Here is a 23,025-nt window from a genome sequence, read left to right as displayed (position 1 = left end):
GTAGGGTGGTATGAGTGGGGGTAGGAGTGGGGAGGTGGGGAGGTAGGAGTGGGGGGGTGGGGAGGTAGGAGTGGGGGTGTGGGGAGGTAGGAGTGGGGATTAGTGGGTGAAGCAGCGTAAAGCACCTGTGGCTTCAGGCTCTTCCCGGCTGCTCCTCCACAACGCCACTGTCTGGAGCTTTGCAAGCCTTTTATGACGGATTAATTGTGTGCACAAAAAACCATGCAGACACGCACCATGTCAGGTGTGTTCCTGTCTGTTGGAAAGAGCAGAGCCTGCTTATTCATTCTGAGGAACTCCAGCAAGGGCAGGGCCTGTTTCAGTCTGCAGGTGGGCCTCAGTCAGAGGTTATATAACCGCATAGAATACGAAGATCAAATCAAACAACGCGGAGGATTACGGAGCTCCACAAAAACGGAAGAATCTTCAGGGCCTCGGAGCGGAGCAAGCCGCACGTACGTGTCCTGGGGTGGGGGTGGGGGGTAGGGATGGGGGGGTAGGAGAGTGGGGGGTGTTGATGCGTGCACGGCCGAGGACCACCAGGCCAGGGTCTCTGCGGATGGTCCACAACGCTATGGACTATGAAGAGCGGAACGTTGGGAAATTTTCTCAATGGAGGACCTGCGGTTCCAGCCCGGCTCCGCTTCACAGGGGGCAAAGGAGTTTGCTCTGCTCGGCCACTCCCTCAACTTAAACACACTCAGCAGAGAGGGAGACAAACCCTGGGCCAGACCCCTGAACTGTAGTCGCAGATGGAGGGGGGGGGGGGGGTGATCCTGGGAATAAGACCTTAATTACATTTTCCATTCTACTAGAGATTTAAAGGGCAGGGGAATAGCTGGAGTAATTCATAAACCTGGGAATGATGAAAACGCTGTGTTTTATCAATGGCATTTTCATATTGACATATGGCATTCCACTGCTTGAGACGATAAGGCGTGTCTGTGAGTGCCTCTGTGTGGGCTAATGCAAGCAGGCGGCTGGTCATTGACCTGGATTATAACAACAACAGCACGGAGCACCGAGGAGATTGTGGGCGGTGTTTAAGACCGCTTCCTTGTCACTAAACATACACCCCTCCTATAGTGCGAACTTCATCCTTCATCCGGTTTATTAAACACTAAAACACATAGCAACTGGTTGCAATCCACTATCAGTGAGATGATGTTAGCATGGCTTTTGGTGTTAAATCTGCAGTTGGAGTGAAAACGCTCCAACTGCATGCATTCACGAGGGCAGCTGATGAGTCATTTATTTGTAAATTATTCCTTATGAGTGCCAAAGCTGTCCCAGAGGCATGAAGGCATTGTCTGAGCAGAGATAGTCACGCACACTCCGATCTCGACTGCTCCGTAAAAACCCAACAAAACAGTGTGACTCACCTGAGAGAGCAAGACAGACAGACATACAGAGAGAGACAGAGAGAGAGACACTTCAAAGCGCCAGCCACTGTTTTTACGGCAATGGACATTTTAACAACGGATGAAAACATAATTGCGGTGGCATGAGAAAGCTTAAAATGGAAATCACAAACATAGTCCATGGTGAAGTTCTTCTGGTGAGCCATCTGCTCCAACATGCTTTGTTAGACAGCCATTTTGACCTGAGGACACAGATAGTATCTACTTAATGAACTTTGGGGTGCTTGATGGCTGTGCCATATAACCTGGAGCAACAGTAATTTTTTCCTGACCAAAAAGTCATCACTCAACAAACTGCGCACTGGTTTAATGATGGCATGCATCAGGGTGATGTAAAACGAGGTTGACCACACTAACCACTAATAAGCTACGACCCTCGTCTGAACTGCATAAGGTGTCTCTGATATACTCTGACACTGATAGTGTCAATTTTTAATCTTGGGAGCCAGTGTCATCTCCAAGCAGTGTGGTGTGCACCATAAAGGCTAATAGAACAGATATTTCTCATATCACAAAGCTGGAATTGTGCCAGAGAGCTCTTCATGCTCTAGATCACTATTGACTCTGTGCAGGGTGCACTGCAGTGCTCTGTAAACTTTGGCCAATGATGAGGCTTAGTTCTGTGACACTGACATGTCATCATGAGATCACAGCTGATGATCCACGTTTCAGCAATAAAACAGTGATGTTCAACAGAGTGATGAGTAACAGTGATGTATAAAAGAGTGATGTATAACAGAGTGATGTTTAACAGAGTGATGAGTAACAGTGATGTTTGACAGAGTGATGAGTAACAGAGTGATGTATAACAGAGTGATGAGTAACAGTGATGTATAACAGAGTGGTGAGTAATAGTGATGTATAACAGAGTAACATATAACAAAGTGATGTATAACAGAGTGATGAGTCACAGAGTGCTGAGTGATGTATGACAGAGTGATGTGTAACAGTGATGTATAACAGAGTGATGAGTAACAGAGTAATTTCTAACAGAGTGATAAGTGATGTATAACAGTGATGGGTAACAAAGTGATGAGTAACAGAGTGATGTATAACAGTGATAATTAACAGTGATATATAACAGAGTGATGTATAACACTGATGAGTAACAGAGTGATGCATAACAGTGATGAGTAACATAGAGATGTGTAACAGAGTGATGTATGACAGAGTGATGAGTAACAGAGTGATGTGTAACAGAGTGATATATGACAAAGTGATGTTTAACACAGTGATGAGTAACAGAGTAATGCATAACAGTGACGAGTAACAGAGTGATGAGTAACAGTGATGTGTAACAGAGTGATGAGCAACAGAGTGATGTATAACAGAGTGATGAGTAACAGAGTGATGAGCAACAGAATGACGTATAACAGACTGATGAGTAACAGAGTGATGAGTAACAGAGTGATGAGTGATGTATAACAGAGTGATGAGTAACAGAGTGATGAGTGATGTATAACAGAGTGATGAGTAACAGAGTGATGAGTGATGTATAACAGAGTGAAGAGTAACAGTGATGTATAACAGAGTGATAAGTGATGTATAACAGAGTGATGAGTAACAGAGTGATGAGTGATGTATAACAGAGTGATGAGTAACAGAGTGATGAGTGATGTATAACAGAGTGAAGAGTAACAGTGATGTATAACAGAGTGATAAGTGATGTATAACAGAGTGATGAGTAACAGAGTGATGAGTGATGTATAACAGAGTGATGGGTAACAGAGTGATGAGTGATATATAACAGAGTGATGAGTAACAGTGATGTATAACAGAGTGATGAGTAACAGAGTAATTTCTAACAGAGTGATGTATAACAGAGTGATGAGTAACAGTGATGTATAACAGAGTGATGAGTGATATATAACAGAGTGATGAGTAACAGAGTGATGTATAACAGAGTGATGATTGATGTATAACAGAGTGATGTATAACAGAGTGATGAGTAACAGAGTGATGAGTAATAGTGATGTATAACAGAGTGACATAACAAAGTGATGTATAACAGAGTGATGAGTAACAGAGTGATGTATAACAGAGTGATCAGTAACAGTGACGTATAACAAAGTGATGTTTAACAGAGTGATGGGTAACAGAGTGATGTATAACAAAGTGATGTATGACAGAGTGATGTATAACAGAGTGATGAGTAACAGAGTGATGAGTAACAGTGATGTTTGACAGAGTGATGAGTAACAGAGTGATGTATAACAGAGTGATGAGTAACAGAGTGATGTATAACAGAGTGGTGAGTAATAGTGATGTATAACAGAGTAACATATAACAAAGTGATGTATACCAGAGTGATGAGTCACAGAGTGCTGAGTGATGTATGACAGAGTGATGAGTAACAGTGATGTATAACAGAGTGATGAGTAACAGAGTAATTTCTAACAGAGTGATGTATAACAGAGTGATAAGTGATGTATAACAGTGATGGGTAACAAATTGATGAGTAAGAATGATGTATAACAGAGTGATAATTAACAGTGATATATAACAGAGTGATGCATAACAGTGATGAGTAACAGAGTGATGTGTAACAGAGTGATGTATGACAGAGTGATGTTTAACACAGTGATGAGTAACAGAGTAATGCATAACAGTGACGAGTAACAGAGTGATGAGTAACAGTGATGTGTAACAGAGTGATGAGCAACAGAGTGATGTATAACAGAGTGATGAGTAACAGAGTGATCAGTAACAGTGACGTATAACAAAGTGATGTTTAACAGAGTGATGAGTAACAGAGTGATGTATAACAAAGTGATGTATGACAGAGTGATGTATAACAGAGTGATGAGTAACAGAGTGATGAGTAACAGTGATGTTTGACAGAGTGATGAGTAACAGAGTGATGTATAACAGAGTGATGAGTAACAGAGTGATGTATAACAGAGTGGTGAGTAATAGTGATGTATAACAGAGTGACATATAACAAAGTGATGTATAACAGAGTGATGAGTCACAGAGTGCTGAGTGATGTATGACAGTGATGAGTACCAGTGATGTATAACAGGGTGATGTATAACAGAGTGATGGGTAACAGAGTGATGAGTAATGTATAACAGAGTGATTAGTAACAGAGTGATGAGTGATGTATAACAGAGTGATGTATAACAGAGTGATGCATAACAGTGATGAGTGATGTATAACAGAGTGATGTGTAACAGAGTGATGCATAACAGTGATGAGTAACAGAGTGATGAGTAACAGTGATGTGTAACAGAGTGATGAGCAACAGAGTGATGTATAACAGAGTGAAGAGTAACAATGATGTATAACAGAGTGATAAGTGATGTATAACAGTGATGGGTAACAAAGTGATGAGTAATAGAGTGATGTATAACAGAGTGATAATTAACAGTGATATATAACAGAGTGATGTATAACACTGATGAGTAACAGAGTGATGAGTGAAGTATAACAGAGTGAAGAGTAACAATGATGTATAACAGAGTGATAAGTGATGTATAACAGTGATGGGTAACAAAGTGATGAGTAACAGAGTGATGTATAACAGAGTGATAATTAACAGTGATATATAACAGAGTGATGCATAACAGTGATGAGTAACATAGAGATGTGTAACAGAGTGATGTATGACAGAGTGATGAGTAACAGAGTGATGGATAACAGAGTGAAGAGTGACGTATAACAGAGTGATGAGTAACAAAGTGATGAGTAACAGATTGATGTATAACAGAGTGATGAGTGATATATAACAGAGTGATGAGGAACAGAGTGATGTATAACAGAGTGATGAGTAACAGAGTGATATATGACAGAGTGACGAGTGATATATAACAGAGTGATGAGTATCAGAGTGATGTGGAGTTGATAAAAATGGAGTTGATAAAACAGTCAGAAGTGATAATGTTCAAGCAATGGAATAATGACTAATGGAATAAAAGTAGGACTGAACCATGAAATCTAAGAAATGAAAAAACTGAATCAGCACAGGAAAATGTACCATGGCCATGTCACTATGGAATATACTGAATATGTCATGTGGCCATTTTAGTGTGGAATATACTGAAAATGTACTGTGACCAATTCAGTATGGGATATACTGAAATATAAGCTATACTTTTACAGGCTTTTAAGCTGTGATCCCTCACAGACACTTCAAAAGTAACATAGATGCTACAGATCCCTTTATGATGCTGAATAAACAGGCTTTCTTCAGACAAATGTTCTTTAAAGTGTTTCTGCCGTAGAGATGTCCCTATGATTTTATGTTGTTTGTTAAAGGTTCAGTTATCCCAGCAGGTATGGGAGGGGAGATGATCTTTATTTTCAACCTGTGATCACGAGACCTCTCATAAACAGTCTGTTTAAGCTGCATTTAAAACTGCAGCTTTGCATGCTGCAGCGTGGGTCATTTGGAGAGAAACGCGGGTCGTGTGTGGGGTGCGCGGGTGGTGGTGCAGGTGGTGGTGCAGGTGGTGGTGTGTGGAGTGCGCGGGTGATGGTGCGGGTGGTGGTGCAGGTGGTGGTGTGTGGAGTGTGCGGGTGGTAGTGGGGGTGGTGGTGTGTGGGGTGCGCGGGTGGTGGTGCGGGTGGTGGTGCAGGTGGTGGTGTGTGGAGTGTGCGGGTGGTAGTGGGGGTGGTGGTGCAGGTGGTGGTGTGTGGAGTGTGCGGGTGGTAGTGGGGGTGGTGGTGCAGGTGGTGGTGTGTGGGGTGTGCGGGTGGTGGTGGGGGTGGTGGAATGGTGGTGGTGCGGGTGGGATTTGGCACGGCGCCAGTGGCAGGAGGGGGATTAAGCAGCAGACAACACTACACCAGCGCGCTCAGGTGTGCCGCTTCTGGAGATGCACATGCCGCAAAACCACGAGAAAAAGCTGTCCACCTTCTCCAGTGTCTCACTTCTGTTCCTTCACCTGTTTGTTATTAGCACTCTCTTCCCCCATCTGACCTGTGTTGAGTCCTTCACCTGTCTAGTTTGTGTTGAGTCCTTCACCTGTCTAGTTTGTGTTGAGCTGTTAACCTGCCTGGTCTGGGTTGAGTCCTTCACCTGTCTAGTTTGTGTTGAGCTGTTAACCTGCCTGGTCTGGGTTGAGTCCTTCACCTGTCTAGTTTGTGTTGAGTCCTTCACCTGTCTAGTTTGTGTTGAGTCCTTCACCTGTCTAGTTTGTGTTGAGTCCTTCACCTGTCTAGTTTGTGTTGAGCTGTTAACCTGCCTGGTCTGGGTTGAGTCCTTCACCTGCCCGGTTTGTGTTTAGTTCTTCACCTGCCTGAACTGTGAATTGTGTCCTTCCCCTGCCTGGTTTCTAGTGAGTCCTTTACCTGCCTGGATTGTGTTGAGTCCTTCATCTGCCTGTCCTGTGTTGAGCGCTTACCTGATTGGTCCATAATGAGTCGTCCTTCACTCATCCAGCCAATGATAAGTCCTTCATCTGTCTATCCTGTATTGAGTACTTCACTCACTTATTTGTGTGCTGGATCCTTCATCTGCCAGTCCTGTGTTGAGGCCTTCACCTGCCTGGCTTGTGTTGTTCATTTGGTCCTACTGAGAACCTGGGCTCTGTATTTACCTGTCACTCTTCCCCCATCTCTCTGTTTGATGCATATAAACCACTTCCTTCCCTCAACTTACCCCCCCCCCCCTTCTGTCTCTCCTTCTTTCAGAACACAGACCAACAAAAGCGCATGGGATTAGTGTGAGTCCGAGGCTCAGCACGCACACACAGACACACACACACACCTGCACACACACACACTCACACACTCACACACACACACACACACACACACACACACACACAAACAAGCTAATCGATCGCTTCTATTGATCCAGTCGTTGCTGGTGACGTAAGGCCTCTCCTTCTGTTTTCTCCATCTCGGAGACCCAGTCGAAGCTCCTGCTCACTTAGGTGCCCACATTTATTTATACAAGTGCTTTCTGACTCTTGGCTTATGACTTGGACTCTGCTTAATAGAGCACAATAAGGCTCCCATTTCACTTAGCCCGCTCTGTTTCACACTAACCATGGTCAGAGTCCATGTACCGTTTACAAGCACATTACAAGCTACTTATGTGATTTCAGGCAAGAGAAAGAATCAGAGTGCAGAGAGAGACGCAGGCTGTGAGGTATGTTGCCTTGAAAAGACACTTGCAGTCACTCATCCAACTCTCCTGCTTTGATCTCTCTTTATCATTGTTTGCATTTCTCATACGAGTCAGTCACACATGCAATCTGCGATCTTCACCAGCGAAATGGAACCAAGCTGATCATTCTCCGCCCAGGACCAGTCTGACCGCACAGGCCCTTTCACCTGTCTGATCTGCGCACGAGAACATCGTGTGCTGGATGATTTTTAGACGTTTTAGACGTTGCGATACCTGCGATCCCGCCTGTTCTTTTGCCACATGTAATCATCAGCACCACAATCTTTAATCAGAGTAGATTATAATTAACTCTGCTGTGGCAGAATTGCAGAATGTTAGATCCTAGCTGTGCTTGCCTGTCTTAGCGGAAAACAAATCTTTACCCGCCTCTCTCAGACTCGATGTAAAATTCTGATTTTGGGTGGGAATGGATTACCCCATTTAACTGTGAACAAGCAATACAACAGCAACATCATAGGACATGATCACACAGACAACCAACAGGTGTGTGTGTGTGTGTGTGTGTGTGTGTGTGTGTGTGTATAAAAGAGGACAAATGGTACAAAGAAACTTTAAACTTTAGGCAATCTCAGAAAACCTCTTTGGTGGTCTGTTGAAACAGGAAACTCCCAGACAGCATTCTGGAACAAGATCACATATGATAGACCGTCAAATGACACAGAGACACGTCACGCATGGCGACTGTGCAGTGCGTGTGTGTTACAGTCAACCCAGCACCGCCTCCCCGGAGATGACACCCTTAAAAGACTTTGAGCGGTACAGGACATACCCAATGGAATTGCACCTCGCTCTCACATGTTAACTGTAGGACTGGATGGACATCGAGACACAGCCGTCCCCAATTTTCCCTGAGGACACGGAGATACGTTCTTCCAGGAGATGCTCTTGTAGGGGGCAGCATGTGAACGCAGAGGTTCCACTGGCCATCTATGGCCGGGGTCCAGACCTGAGTCCACAGCGTTGCAGCAAAAATAACAGGTAGGTGTGGGAATACTCACCCACCTGCCACGCGGGAACTCCAGGACACACTCTGACTCATGCACGCTAATCACAAAACTGTTGAATTTTTCTGGTCTGTGGCGCGTTGGCTATGTATGCGGCTACCGTGAAGGGCAGAGTGCAGATTTTTGCCAGGGCATATAAACTCACACAGACACACACACACACACACACACACACACACACACACACACACACACACACACACACAAACACACACACAAACACACCCAAAAGAGACTGTGGAATTATTGCTGCAGGCCCTCAAAGTTTATTATAAGATACTAAAAGTTTATTATGAGATACTGTAAAAGGAGATGCTATTGTTTCTAATAATCTATAGTCGGTCTACAGAGATCCACATCCCTTTTGGGTGATGTTCATTCTGAGCTTTGTAGACTATAGCTGCTCTTTGCTGTCTGTAGCTGGACAGTCACAACCAGGACATGCACCTGCAGACCAGTCAGCTGCTGATCTGACAGTGGTATGAAATGGGATTCTCACTTTGAGCCATTTACTAAACTGGTAACTCAACAATGAATAATTAGAGCCCTGCACAGATGTAAAGCATGTAAACATTGTAAATATGGGAAAGAGTTGTTCTTTGACCAGGAAGATATTCATTTGCATCTAAATTATTCAGTTTTGTAAATACAGCATTTTGACCAATGGCATCAGTCAAGTTGCTGTCATACAGTTACACAGTCATACAGTCTGTGATATTTGCTACAGAAATTAAATGAAAGTGGAGTGACGGTGATGAGCTTTTGGCCTGTTTATTACATTAGATTCCTGTATTTAAAATGACGTATAAGAAGAGGAAATACCCAAATTAGAAGAGGGGATTCATAGCATCTGGCATCAGTGTGTGATTCTTAACAGCACTACATCTCCAACTCAGTGTGTCTGTCTGTCTGACTGTCTGTCTGGAACACAGGGACGGCTGCATCTCCAGGGGTCAGGGGTCAGGGGTGAAACGGCGTGTTCGGTGAAGCAGCACAGGACACCAGGAAACAACATCCGACAGAGGAGCCAATTAAAATCAAGCAGCTCCTGAGGCCTTGACGACCATAGTGTTGAGTGCGGCGATTTGTCTTTTGGACCTGCTGAAACTTTGATGTGAGGTGAAACGTTGGACCCGAGGGACAGGCAGAGGGGCCCCAAAAGTGTTCGTGGGTTTGGATCTCCAAGCCTTCAATGTTTCAGCACCATTAGTGAACACACTTCTGGAGGAAGTGGCCAGTTACTCTGCTTGGATTATGGTGAACAGAGGATTTCTGAGCAGCTCTCTGATCCCAAAACTATTTTAAGAGTCTTATTCGAGTTCCAAAGCCTCTGGCAAGCAATCAGCTGCAACATTTTGGGCTTAGTCTCTAAAATAAGGCCAAACATGTTGAATCCTGAAGAAGGGAGCAAGAAAGAAAGAGTGAAAGGGCCAAAGGGTGACTGAAATGAAATGTTAACATCAAGTCATTTTCCATCTTTGTGTAGTCCAACCACAACAGGTCTGAAACCCTCTCCACAGGACGAGAGACGCAGCACAGAGGAGAAAATGAGCGAATGATATGTAAATGATATGTAAATGAGGTGAAGGCCCTCAGCGGTGTGACATCAGGGACGCAGAATTACAGAGGCTATTTGTGACAGTACCCAAGTGTGGAGGGAGAAAGAAGAAGGGAATAACAATGGAGAGCAAGATGGGTGAGAGAGAGCGGGGTGTAAAGGCCGGCATGAGAACGTTCCTAATGAGACATTATTTTGTATGCTTCAATGGAGAGGAAGTGGGAAAGAGAGAGAGAGGGAGAGAGGGAGAGAATGTGGGTGTAATATTGTCCTTTTTTAAAACAGAAAGTAAGGCAGAAGCAGTATGATCTTCTGAAATGTTTTTCCCAAAAACTCACGTCTTGCCACCAATAGGGGGCGACAGGAGCGTGTTCCCCAGCCGTGGGTTAGAAAGCCTCCTTCACTGGCACTGCCAACCACATCCAAATCACCGTGCACACGCACACACAGATGCACAGGCCCTTCAGATACCACAGTCAAGCAGGTCAGGAGCTCCAGCCCTGTTAGGGTGGAGGCACCCGTCACACCACCAATTCCACAGCCACCTTCCCCTTATCACGCAGTCTGTTCCAGGTGTGGGAGCTCACACACCTGCTGCTGGGTGTATCCAAACGTTTGAAACAAGGCAGAAATCTAAGACTGAAGCTGGCATTGAAATACCCTGGTCCTCATGAGTGCCTGTTGAAACTGTGAACTGTGGACACAGATATAATACACCTCTCCAGGTGAGAGGATGGATCATTCAGATCTATTGTCTTTTTAGTATCAGCACATTTTGAATATTTCGAATACTTTAGCTATTCTGCGTGATATAAAAGGCATGCAAATTATGTGTTTTTCATTTTGTGGTCAAAGAGTGAGAGACAGAATGAGAGAAAGATATAGGGAGAGAGAGCAAGAAAGGGAGAAAGAGAGAGATGGAGAGAAAGAGAAAAAAGCCAAGGCATACCTGTTTTTTGTCCTGCAGTTGTGCCTGTTACTAACACCAAACTCTAAAGTGATAGTTCAGCTATGAGCACATGCTTAAACACACACACTGTTGCTTGAGTCCACAGAAAGGTGACGCAGACAATAAGAAGAAAATGACAGGAGAAGGTTTTAGAATGTGCAACATGTGTATGTTCATGAGTGTGTGATTGTTTATGTTTGTGTATGTGTGAGTAAGTGAGTGTGTGTGTGTGAGAGTGTGTGTTTGTATACATGACAGAGACAAACGGAGTTCAGAAAGAGGTGCAATGGTTCGGTTGCAGCCGACCCTGCGACACCAATCAGCACAATAATTAGACAAGAAAGAGGAGTGAACATGTGTCATAGCAGCCAGGACTGCCTCAGGAAGGAAGCAGCAAGACTACACACACACACACACACACACACACACACACACACACACACACACACACGCGCACAGACACACACGCGCACACACACACGCACACACATGCATACACACACACACCCTCGCACACACACATATGCAAATACACACAAGCGGAGACATGTGCACACACACATGCACACACGCATGCAAGCATATGCAAGCATACACACAAACACACACACACACACACACACACACACACAACACACACACACACACACACACACACACACATATATAGTTCTAATGGCATAAATTGTTCATGATTTTTTAAAATCATAAATAAAAAATAATTTTTACTGTAAAAGAGCATTTGTGGCAACAATATACTTGTTGCCACAAAAAAAAAAAACATATACTAGAAAATATGTTTGGTTTCCAAAAACCACCTTCAAATGCTTTAGCCAGCACACTGTAAACTCATCGCACTTGGGAACAGATTTCTAATTCCTGCACTGAATTCTGACAACCAGTGTTTCCATGGAGGAGAGCAGGTTACAGTAAAGAGCAGTTAGAGAACCGATGACTTCCTCATAAAGGCCCCAGAACACAGGCGCTTACTGCAGCAGCACCAAGGAGAGACATTTGTTCTCATGTCTGTGCGTTTCTGATTAAAATGCAAATGGAGGGCTGTGGCGTGCGCACACCCACGCACACCTCCTCCACGACTGCAGCGGCGCTCGCCTTCACTCCGCAAGGACACTTGTAGCAAGGGGGGCAGGTAAATAAACCGAACCGCTCTAAATATAGAGACTTCACAGCTGCCCTTCAGCTGACAGAGACAGAGAAAGAGAGAGGGAGAGAGAGAGAGGTGTAGAGAGAGAGAGGGAGAGAAGGAGAGAGGTAGAGAGGGAGGGAGAATGAGTAAAAAAAGAGAGAAGAAGAGGGATAGAAAGACAGGATGAAAGAGAGGAAGAGAGGGAGAGAGTGTGCATCGTAAGGTTAGGTTTAAGTCTCAGGCTAGTGTGTCGTGAGTGTGGACTGGGCTGGACAGTGAGAGGACACACGTCTGTAGGAGCAGCTCACGGCTTCAACAGCTCACGGCTTCAACAGCTCACGGCTTCAACAGCTGCTTCCTGCAGACGAGACACCATCTCCTACCTGCCTGCGTCTTTCACGGCTCCCGTGAGTACATGCAACTTCTATCCTCTCCCAATGTCTGTTTAATGTTGTCATGTTCTCCCTTGTGTGTGTGTGTGTGTGTGTGTGTGTGTGTGTGTGTGTGTGTGTGTGTGTGTGTGTGTGTCTGTGTGTGCATAAAGGTGAGTACAAAATATACAATTATTTGCATGGTTTGAGTGGTTAAACTGTTGATGTAAGTGTGAGAAGGTGGAAAGGTTAAAGGTCTTACAGTTTTTGCAGCTGCTAAGACCCAAAAAGTCCTTATAGCAAAACACTAACCCTAGTGGAAACACTAACCCTGGTGAAAACACTAACCCTAGTGAAAACACTAACACTAGTGAAAACACTAACATTATCTATTGACCTGGTGCGCTAAACCACGCACATTACAGGTTTTATTGATTGTTTTGACGCTGCCGTCGACTCAAATTCACATTTTTCAAAACAGTTAACACAGAGACCTAAACAGTGACACAGTGGTCAAAATTACACATTTTGTTTGCAAAAGGCCAAACCTGTGTCAAAACCTTTAAAATATGCAACAAAAGCAAATTTAGCCTTCAAACATCTCACATTTGACACAAGTGTATAAACACCTCCAATCAATCATTACACATTGGGCAACAAAATACAAAATAAAGCACTCATGTGTGAATCAGTGACCGTTGCTTGTCATTGTAGTCTATATGTGACTGTATGTAGTCAAATTTACCCTCTAGCAAAAAAAAGCATCCAGAATCAGATATGCTTTGATGCAAATTTTATTAATTAAATGCTTAATTTTTTTAGACTGTGGCTGACAAATGAAATATTCCAACAGAGAAATACATGGAAATAAAAATAAAATCCATTACTGTGTAAGAAATTATGAAAAAACACAGAATTTTACAGTAAACAACGAAAAACTATAGTAGGTCTATACTATAAGAGTATAAGCGATAGCCACAAGTGATAGTCTTCTGTCTCTTCTAGTCTCCTCTTTCTTGAAGCCTGGGCCACAAGGCCTCATCCACATCGCATTCAATATTCTCTCGTGCAATGCACCGAGGGAAAAATCGTCTAGCATGCCTGATCCATCCTTGACATGCCTCTGCATCTATATCTTGGGCAGCAGCAGTCATTGCATTGAGCAAGGCCATCTGTCCATAGGGTCGGTGATCATATACCTTCCATCTCCATGCACTAAAGAATTCCTCTATGGGATTTAAAAACGGAGAGTATGGAGGAAGAAATTGTACCATCATCCGACAGTGCACTGCAAACCACTCATTCACAATACGAGAGTGGTGGAACGCCACATTGTCCCAGATAATCACGAACCGTGGCATGCCAGGCCTCAACAGGCCTCGCTCCTGAGGTGGGATCAGGATGTCATAAAGGGCATTCAGGAATGCTATGAGACGCTCAGTGTTGTATGGGCCAATGGTAGGAATATGGCACAGGACGCCATCATTGGAGATGGCAGCACACATAGTTATATTGGCACCCCTCTGCCCTGGAACAGTAATAGTGGCCCTATTCCCAATGAGGTTCCTTCCTCGTCTCCTTACTTTACAAAGATTGAAGCCGGCTTCGTCGACATAAATGAAGATATGATGTGCCCCCTCAGCTTCAAGCTCCATTATTCGCTAGGCAAAATTACAAAGGCAAAATTACAATTATGTCAAAGTGACTCCAGTTCACTCTACAGTAACTGCATGATATAACAAGGCATACGAGTATAGTACTGTTGTGTTTCCTTACCTCCACATATTGGCATCTGGCCTCCTTCACAGCTTCAGATTTCCTCTGAAAAGGAACTCTATAGAGCTGTTTCATGGCCATATGATTCCTTCTGAGGACGCAGTCAATTGTGGCCTCACTCACAGTATGGATGTTCCTAAATACTCCTTGATCAGCAATCACTGCTGCCTTGATTTCACGCAGCCTAATGGCATTATTTGCCAGAACCATGTTGACAACGGCTGCCTCCTGTTCAGCATTAAAAATTCTCCCTCTACCACCACCGACTGGTAGTCTTTCGATTCTATAAAGAATACATGAAATGTGGACAAAATTACACGAAGTAATGTATATCACTGCAGATACTGTATTTCTGTATATACTGTATAGCAACATTACCTGTTCTCCTATTGAAAAACTCTAACAATGGATGCAACAGTGTTTCTGTTGAGAACAGGTTGGACTCTCTGTCCAGCTTCTCTCAATGAAAGGCCATGATTTACAACATGATCAATCACAGTTGCCCGAATTTCATCGGTAACTTGAGCCCTTCCAGCTATACCTCTACCTCGCACACGGACTCCTCTTCCTCTGACCACTCTACCTCTTACTCTCACTCTTCCTCTCATCTGCATTAGACCTCCTCGATCCATGCTTGCAAAGAACAACACAGGCCTGCAGACTGATTGCAAATTTAAATATTCTGTGAAGAAGTGTCAACCAGGTGCTTTCAGTGATGTCATAATGATCAGGGAGTGTCTAAGAGCTTGGAGCTTATGGTTTCTGTTCTGTAACCAAAGTTAAACTTCTGAAGTTTGGACTTCTTGAATGACATCTGCGTTAACTGTTTTGCAAAAGGGTGTGAAAACTGTGTTAATCCAATGAGAATGGGTTAACACATTTGCAAGAGGTGTCTTCTGCTCTGCTGAGATGGTGATGAGGAAGACTGAGAGGTTCCCAGTTTCTTCAAACAGGTCAAAGCAATCAATAAAAACTGTATCTGCCTTACATTCATTTAGAAACTATTAAACACACTTTTTGCAAAACATTAAACAAATTTCTGTACATAAGACAATATTCAAAACTGAAAACCATGTGTTTCTTTTGAAAAACACTGCCACACAACTGCTACACCAGACCCAGTCCTCACAGATCACAACATGCTAATTTTTATAAATCTTTAGACATCAAAGCCTAATCCCTATAAAGAGGCCATAAGGTGCAAATTTTGGTTTGCGCATCAATGGTGTCTCAGCTGCATAGAGATGCCGATGAAGAGGATGAGAATGAGGAAGAGGATGAGCAACCATAACGGATGAGATCAGAGCCACTCTGGTTGACCATGTGGTCAACCATGCAATGGGTTTTCTGGAGGAAAAGGGTCCAACCTAATTTGTGCTGCTACACTGTAGTATCATCCAGATCTTTCAAATTGAGATTAGATAAGTAGACCTATCCTCTATACATACTACATCATGTTTTTGCACTACGCGACTACCCCTTGCTGGGGGACGAAAAATATCCACCTCAGAACAGAATGAGACTATCATCAATATGGTCTGAGCAACTAACAGCATTTCCGACAACTACAACAGCACATCATTACTGACGTCACCATCAGCAGCATCCATTCAGTGAGTCTATCCGGACTAGGCCAGTGACAGTGTGAAACAACTGCGCTATGAATTTGCGCAAGTATGCTGTGCTATTCACTCACTGATAGCCCAGTATCCTGTGCCACACAGCATTGACAACATTATGCCAATTTCATACTGTTGTACAATACTGTATGAATATCATAGGACACTATACCATTGTCAGAGTCCCTGTCAGCATGGTAGCATCACACAATGTGTGCAGCTATTTGCCTGAATGGTGGTGTTCATCTCTTGGTCCTTACACCACTGTGCACATCATCACCTTCCTCAACAGAACCAGAACAGTCCAGGTTTGTTGTCATCTGGGACAACATAAGTTTGCACTGTGCTGCTCAAGTACAAACTGGTTCACTGCACCGAACTCACCATTGCTGTTGAGTTTTTTTTGGCGTGGAGGTGGTCGCCAACCTCACGCCAAATCCATTCAGCAGGCGATGGAAGAAGCTTGAGCTATTTTGTCTTTTTGTTTTTCATTTTTTGGCATTTTTGTTGTCCATGTGTTTACAGTATATACAGCATGTTTTGCTGTAGAGTTCATGCAAAACCAAAAAAAACCTTCCCCTTGTAATTGTTTTACTTTATGGTGCAAATGTACTGAATATGCATAAATATATTTGTGAATATTCATGTATATGTGAGACCTTTGACAGACCTTTACAGTAGACTACAAACTAAACACTCAAACACATGGTAGTAGAGTTTTCCATTTGGCACATCAGTGTGTAGTTGTTATATGGGAAAGGCTGTTCATCTGATATTTGTGTGTAGAGTTTGGATGCAATAATATGGTTTTGACAAGAGTTGCAAGAGTTTTGGTTGATGTGTTTGCTTTTTCCAAAAGTGTGAGATGTTTTGTCTGATATGTGTATGGCATTGGCTGCTGTGTGTTAAGTTTTGACAAAAACAGACATAGTTTCAGAAATGCATTAACATAAACTAATGATTACTATAACATTCACTGCTGCATTTACATAAACTAATGATTACTGTAACATTTACCATTGCATTTACATAAGCTAATGATTTCTGTAACCTTTACCACAGCATTAACATAAACTAATGATTATTGTAAAATTCACTGCTGCATTTATATAAACTAATATTTACTGTAACATTTATGGCTGCATTAACATAAACTAATGATTACTGTAACATTCACTGCTGCATTTACATAGACTAATAATTACTGTAACATTTACGGATGCATTAACATAAATGAATGATTACTGTAACATTCACTGCTGCATTTACATAGACTAATAATTACTGTAACATTTACAGCTGCATTAAAATAAACCGTGTATTATCAGAACTCTTGTCTTTACAACAGTTCTAAAAAAAATCTAGTCTGTCTCAGGTTCTACGTGTCTATTTGTGTGTGTATGTGTGGATGCATTTTGCTAATAGTTCAGCCAACACCACAATTATAAATCCTAATTCTGGGTGGGTCAGAAGTGCATTTCAGACTGTCGCAAAAGCAGCCAGCAAAAATGTTAATCTGTTTGTGTTCTCTCTTTCCCTCTCTCTCCCCCTCTCTCCCTCTTTCTCTCTCCCTCTCCATCCCTTTCTCTTTCACTTTGTCCCTCTTCCTCTCTCACTCACTCTGTCTCTTTCCCTCTATCTCTCCATCTCCCTTCCTCTCTCTCTCTCTCTCTCTCATGCAGAACGAGTCAGCAGTACCAATCAAAGAAGTTGGGTCACCACAGTAGAGGAAGCACTTTGACCTCTGGGGATGTGTGTGACAGGGTAAGGTGGCTGTGTCCTGTGGCTGTCTGTGGTGTGTGTTTGTGAGTCAGGTCATGAAGTGGACACACTCGCGTCTCACTGCCGATGAACAAGACGTGTGGGAGACATGGCGGTCTACAGGGACGAACCTCAGAGCATCAGTGCAGAGGACTGACGCACGTGTTGCTGCTCTCTGAAATACCACACACTACTCTGCATGGCCACATGCTGACCGGTTCTCATTTCTCACTTCTGTCTAATCCTGGGCCAAAGTCACACACTCACACACACACACACACACACACACACACACACACACACACACACACACACACACACACACACCAAACATCCTCCTTCTTCAAGCTCACCAATTTTGTGAAACGTTACTGTTGACACCTGCACATCAACTTGTATGGAGTGTCCTGTGTTCCTCTAGCCGCTAATGGCTGATCTCCACGGCCGTCTGCAAGGCGACCTCTGGAGTAACTTGGCTGTCACCAAGGCTGTCCCCGTCTCTGGAGTAACTTGGCTGTCACCAAGGCTGTCCCCGTCTCTGCCGGGGTCAGGACAACAAAGATGTTCTGGAAGCCTGTCGCGCTTCAGAGCAGAGAGAAGGACGTGAGGATGGATGGACCAGTGGCTCAACTAAGCCGTTCCTCGTCCGAACACACAAAACGAGCAGGCAAAGAGCCATGAGGAGAAGAAAGAGACGGATGGGAAGAAAAGAAGGAGCGCAGGAATGCGTGCGGCATTTCCGGAGTTTTCTCTCCCCAGCGGTAGAATGACTTGAGGCAGTGGGGCCCTGAAAATGGCAGGACTTACAGTTTTTTTTACGACTGCTAACATGCGTTTCCCAATACTAGAGATACATTTTCAAAACTCTAAACACAGCAACACATTTACCTCATACAAATAGCCAAATAGTTAATATCCTGGTCAAAAGCACATTTTTCTTTTTTCCTAAATACCAACTCGGCATTTCACAACGCAAACAAAGTTTTCTCTTTATACACCAACTTTGTTAAAACACAGCAAATCTGGTTCATTATCCAATCATTCTTTTAAACACTAGCACAGATTCTCTATTAGGGATGAACATAGTCAATCACTGCACAGCCACTGTCAAAAAACTAGCAGTTGATGGCAATACAGAAACAGTATTACATGTAATATTTTACTCTCTCCCAGCAAACAACTGACATTTTACAGTAACATCTGTTGTTTTTTTGTCAGTTCATTTTTACTGTATTCCACTTCATTTGAACTTTTTTTTCAAATGTGTGCATACTGTCTACACAATGAGTGATATTTACTGTTAGGTACTATATGGAATGTAAATTAGACAAAAAAGGTGTCAGCAACAGGTTTGCAGTAAAGGTTATATTTTACTGTCTTAGGGACATTACTGTATTACTGTATTATTGTAGCCTAACCCAAAAAATAATTACCGTAATTGTAAACATAATTAGCCATGGTCCCATATGTGTAAAAATACACATATACAAAAAACTGGGGGAAAAAAGAGGATACAAAACTAAACTTGTTGTCTTGTTAGGTGTAATCTAAACGGTCTTCAGCAGTTGGCCACATGTTTTCATCCACATCACATCTGATGTTGGCCCTTGCCATGCACCTGGGATAAAAAAGCTTGGTATGCCTTATTCACCCTTGTCAGTCTTCAGTTGAAATGTCTCTGCAGCCAGGATCCATTGCATCCAGGGGGGACATTTGGTCATGGGGCCGATGATCATACACCTTCCACCTCCAGACTGAAAAAAATCTTTAGTGGGGTTGTGGAAAGGCGAGTAGGGCGGGTGGAAAAGGGACATCACTCTTGGATGGTCTATACACCAGTTTGTGTTGACATAAGTCCCATCACAAATGTCCTCGTGTTTCCTCCCACCTGTTCCATTTCTGTTTCTGAAACCAGTTGTTGGTAGAGTTCATTCAAAAATTAAAGAATGAGGTCACTGTTATAGGCACCAATTTTGCATTTGTGAAGGACCAAATCAGCACTTGAGATTGCGGGACAAATTGTTATATTTGCTCCTCTCTGACCCGGTAAATTACTGTACCTTATTTTATTTTATTGATCTATATGTGCAAAAAATATGTATTACAGTAATAGCTTTTCAGCTGCCTTTGTTTTTGCAGAACTTTACATTTTATACAATATTTAAGGTTTTGAAACTTAGGCTTTAATTTTTGACATGCGCTGTGCAAGCATTTGTAAAGCATTATAGAAGCATTTATAAAGCATTATAGAAACATGTTAAATGACTACATTTGGTGCAAAAACTACATGAATTGTACTAATTGTATAGCCACTGAAGACTGATGTTGTGTTCACTGTGTTTAGAGTTTTGAAAATGTGACTACAGATGGGACAAAAGGATGTTAGCAATCGTAAAAAACTGTAATACCAAATGCTCAAGAAATGTTTGCGCAGTTCGGCTCTACAAGTGGATCTAATGTTGCGAAACACATCCTTGGAAATCCTGTGATGCTGCTGTTCCCAAGGGAGACTGTACACATGGTAACACCAGATCAAAGCTCTGTTCCACTCTATTCCTGGACCACATTTAGCTGAATTCACCTTCTTTCCAGAGATAAATATACAAAACAGATAGACCCATTAAGACTGAATATACTTATTGTACTTAATATAACTGCATTTTTCTCTTTCTAGATCTACTTTTGTTTCTTTCCAAACAAAGCATGCCCAGTAGGAACGCTGGAAAGGTGTGCCCGATAGGTGTGTCCAGTGGGGGCGGAGCTAAGCCCAGAGACTTATGGGCCCATGCCTCTTCTGCTGCACTTTAATCTGCGTTTGATGTGATTTCCAAGCAGCCGTAATGCACAGGTACTCGGTGGGAATTACAGGCTCAGCTACAGAGCACAGGCTTTCTTGTGGCTTTGCTGAGTTTGGTAGACTGGCGGGACGGTGGAGCTCTGAAGTTCAGTGGAAATGAGTTAATCGTCACTTTTTATGGGATTTTAAACACAGGAAGTGCTGGCTCAAACTAACGTCTGACAATTAAGTGTGTGTTAGGATGCATGAGAGGGTAGTTTTCTTTTTTTCTATCAAAGGTGCAAATAGGTTGATCTCTTTCAGAGGGGAATATTGCCATAGATATCATGCTTGAGAATTCCCTTTAAGGAAAGTTGATGAAACTGAAAGCTCTGTCATTAGGTTTTGACCAAATTAACATTTGGGTATCTGTTTTCTTTGATATTCTCAGGATATCAAGCTGTGGAGTCACTGGAGTCCTCCATGTACCATGATGCTCTTAACAGATGGCCTCCTGATCGCATCCCAAAGAATATCCAACCTTAGCATTCATGTGGCATTTTCTGTTTTGGTTGCCAGCACAGACACTGCTTTATTTGTTTTCTTTCTCGGGGTACAGTGAAAAAGTCTTCACACCTACCAACAAAAGCATCAGTTTGATACTGTAAAAGTTCCTGGTAAAATGGGAGAGTCGAAAGAAAAGTAGAAGAAAGTAACCGAAAGAGACGGACAGAAAGAAAGTACACAAGAGAAAGTGAGTGAGGGTAATAGAGAGATTAAGAGTCCTTGGAATGATATAATGTATGATGTCATTCCTTGGTCTGACTTTTAAAACCCAGCGGTGCAAATTACTGTACCTACATTCGAGACGGGTTGGGCTATTTGTGCTCTCTGTGTGGAAACGAGAGAGGGTAGAAACGTAGAGTCACTGTGTTTCTCTCACATTATCTAATCAAGTCAAATGATGACGGTGTTCAGCAGAGCACAGTGCTTTTATGAGTTACTGTAGCAGCTCTGGTGTTTGTCGTAAAGTCGTACGGTCGATTCTAGGGTGACAGTACAGTGTGTGTTCATGGTCTCGGGGCTCTGGTCTCCTCTGCATGCTCTCTGCCTCCGTGTCTCTCCTCCCTTGTTGTCTGCTGCAATTACATTACAGAAATTGATGGGCGGGGACGCCGGCCAAACGTTTCATTCATTTGGCTGAGGGAAAGTGCATCTCTCGCTCTCTATTTACCTTTCATCCAGTTTCCCGGCAGGAAAAAGAGCTGTGCGCTAAATCACGACTGTGCTAGCGCCCCCCGTGCTGGCTGCCGGACTGCGTCTACGCAGGCTCAGAGCTAGTCCTCCACGCTGCGCGTTTGATCAGCGGGTCGACGGACTGACGTGCGTCGCTATGACTCGCCACCACAGGTCCTAGCTTATCTTTTTGGAAAGGTGCGAAACTATTCACGTCCTCCAGACATACTCACATCTTGGCAGGATTTGTCCTTTGTGGGGGGGGGGGGGGGTGGGGGGGGGGGAGCGAACAAATGAAACACTAAATGATGATTTACACTGTGGGCTGTCACATGACCTCTCAGGGCACCTGTAAATCTGTGATCAGTGGGGAAAAACCATGCTTGTGTGAGAATACTTTGTGTATGTTTGTCCATGTATGTGTGTTTTTGTATGTGTACATGTCTGTGCAGATACAGGTGTGTATCGCAGCATGCTCAGTTCAAAGTTTATGCTTAAAAGCAGACGTCTCGTTCCCCTCCCAGAGGCGTATTTGGCACTGCTCACACTCCAGCAGCAGGGAGGAAATTGTGCATGTTACTTTGGCACAGATTCGCCCCCTTGTCTGTATGCTCGTGTCAGAGACGGGCTCTGCAGGGCGATGCTACTGTATGACATGCGACGTGAACAAGATTACGTGCTGGAAGAAGGAGAGCCCCCCCCCCCCCTCCCACCCTCCCAAAATGGTACAGATTTTCATACCAATTTTAAATGATTATTCAAGTCTTTGAGACCTAGAGGTAAAAAGGCTCAATGGAATTCATCACCACATTACAAACGAACACGCAACAGGCACACTGATGGTTAAATGATTTCTTTTGAATCTGCGAGACCCAAAATAACAATTTGCCATGTCGGGGGAATATAGAGAACGATGAAAGTGCTGCCTGTGTGTATAATTCATATAAGTTGATAAGACAAGGCCACTTATTTAGCGGAGGTCGTAGCAGCAAGCACGGGCCATTATGCGATGAGAATTGTGAGCTGAACGTCTTCCACGGCTGTAAGTTTGGGATGAGGGGAGGGCGACTCGTGCAGCAGACCGGCACCTTGCTCGTTTGGCACAGTGAGGGTTCAAGGGCCCCGGACCAATTGTGAACCTCTGTCTGGGGCCCTGAATGTCAATTAGAAGCTGAAGAGGTGATGGGAGGCATTTATCATGCAGGTGACCTTGCTTACACAGAGGGGGAGGGAGAGGCAGACACTACATTAAAGTCACTTCACATATTACT

General features: G+C 43.4%; 1 long non-coding RNA gene across 1 annotated transcript; it reads left to right on the top strand.

Moving 5' to 3' along the window:
• The first annotated feature begins 12,264 nt into the window (after positions 1-12,264).
• On the top strand, positions 12,265-21,978 carry LOC143475241 (uncharacterized). Its single transcript, XR_013120965.1, has 3 exons — positions 12,265-12,622; positions 17,664-17,745; positions 20,417-21,978. It is a non-coding gene; the product is annotated as an uncharacterized LOC143475241 (long non-coding RNA).
• The last annotated feature ends 1,047 nt before the right edge of the window (positions 21,979-23,025 follow it).

Source organism: Brachyhypopomus gauderio, chromosome 14 (genome assembly GCF_052324685.1).
Source record: "Brachyhypopomus gauderio isolate BG-103 chromosome 14, BGAUD_0.2, whole genome shotgun sequence".
NCBI classification, from domain to species: domain Eukaryota; kingdom Metazoa; phylum Chordata; class Actinopteri; order Gymnotiformes; family Hypopomidae; genus Brachyhypopomus; species Brachyhypopomus gauderio.
Note: the sequence above shows the minus strand (reverse complement) of the source record. Positions and strands in the feature narration are given on the sequence as shown.